This window comes from Loa loa, assembly GCF_000183805.2.
Source record: "Loa loa unplaced genomic scaffold supercont3.136, whole genome shotgun sequence".
Lineage (NCBI taxonomy): Eukaryota > Metazoa > Nematoda > Chromadorea > Rhabditida > Onchocercidae > Loa > Loa loa.
In genome coordinates this window covers 3,413-4,985 of record NW_018108316.1, presented here as the reverse complement: position 1 = coordinate 4,985, position 1,573 = coordinate 3,413, and positions in this window count along the sequence as shown.

Sequence of the window (1,573 nt, the reverse complement as noted above, 5' to 3'; positions counted from 1 at the left end):
TTTTAGTCAGTTAGTTATGATCGTTTTTATATCAGTAATTGTGATCGTTTTTATATCAGTAATTGTTTTAATCAGTAATTATGATGGTTTTTATATCAGTAATTGTGATCGTTTTTATATCAGTAATTGTTTTAATCAGTAATTATGATCTTTTTTATATCAGTAAAAAAATTGGTCAATTAATTGATTATTTAGCACTGACTCGTGGTCAATCAATTGTTTTTTTTTGCCTTATTTTCTTAGTAAAGTAATTGATGACGAGAAAGCAGAAATTAAATCTTTGATGATATTTCTTGAAAGTTAGCTATAGATGATTTTTCACCAAAAATTTTCACATTATTATCTTTGGGAATTAATTATAACTTAATGTGACAGTTTCAACCTTTGACATTTGTACTTTTTTTTTTTTCATTCCTGAATAGCAAAAATAAAGATTGCACTTTCCTTATCTTCTGTTCTATTTTAACATAACACTAAATTTTAATCGGATAATTTAAACAAATTACGATATCAGAATTGTTATAACTTTTTCCTTCTACGGAAACTTTTCAAGTAACGAAATTAAGTAAGTACAGTATGAATTATTTTATAACGAAATTAAGTAAGTACAGTATGAATTATTCTATAAAAGTTTCCAATTATATTAAGTAATTAAATAGGGAAACCAGTTAAAATAAAAAAAAAAAAGGAAAAACGACGAATGGATTTTATGATAGGACAATAACTCCTTTAAAATTATTTGAATTAGGAAAAAAAAAATAAATGATGCAGTTACCATTAAATTTTCTTCACTTTAAAATTGGACGTAGTTTTTTTTTTTTTTTTCATTTCGATAACAATTGATCAAATGATTTAGTTTTTGATCGAATCATTTGATCATATGGGAAATGATGACAATCATTTATAGCAACTCGTTTTTTAATTCTGTCCTTTTTTTTCCACCTCTCTTCTCATTTCCGATATTGAATAATTTTTGTTTGCAGCCATTTCTTTTGATCTTTTATAATTTTTTCTTTTCTTCTTTTTTTCCAATAAAAACCATTTTGTGTAGTAAAAATTATTAGTTAATGAATGAATTTATTTATTTCAAATTATTTCATTCATTATAATTCCAATTGTTATATTAACTAATTAATTCATTCATTTAAAATATATTTATATTTCATTTCACTTTATCTTCTTCTATTAATTACTCATTCATATTTGTTGTTTGACAATTTTTTTTTTCGCATTTATTATCGATTGAATATTTACAATTTCTTCTTTGGCTGTTAGAAATGTCTAGGTGAATTCATCTGTATACTTCTAATTATGATATCATCAGAATTACATTTTGATTCTTATATATAACATTTAATACTAACTTTAAAAGCATTATGTCATCCGTATACTTGTCTTTAGTATAATTGTCAACTGGATATGATTCCAAACGAGTGAGTTTACCTGTACAAACTATTAGATCCAATCCTTTTGGCTTTATAAAATTTCAGGAGTAAATGATATTATACCTGATTGTCTATCATAATCATTATCACTCTATGTATATATGTATACATCGCATGAATAAAACTGA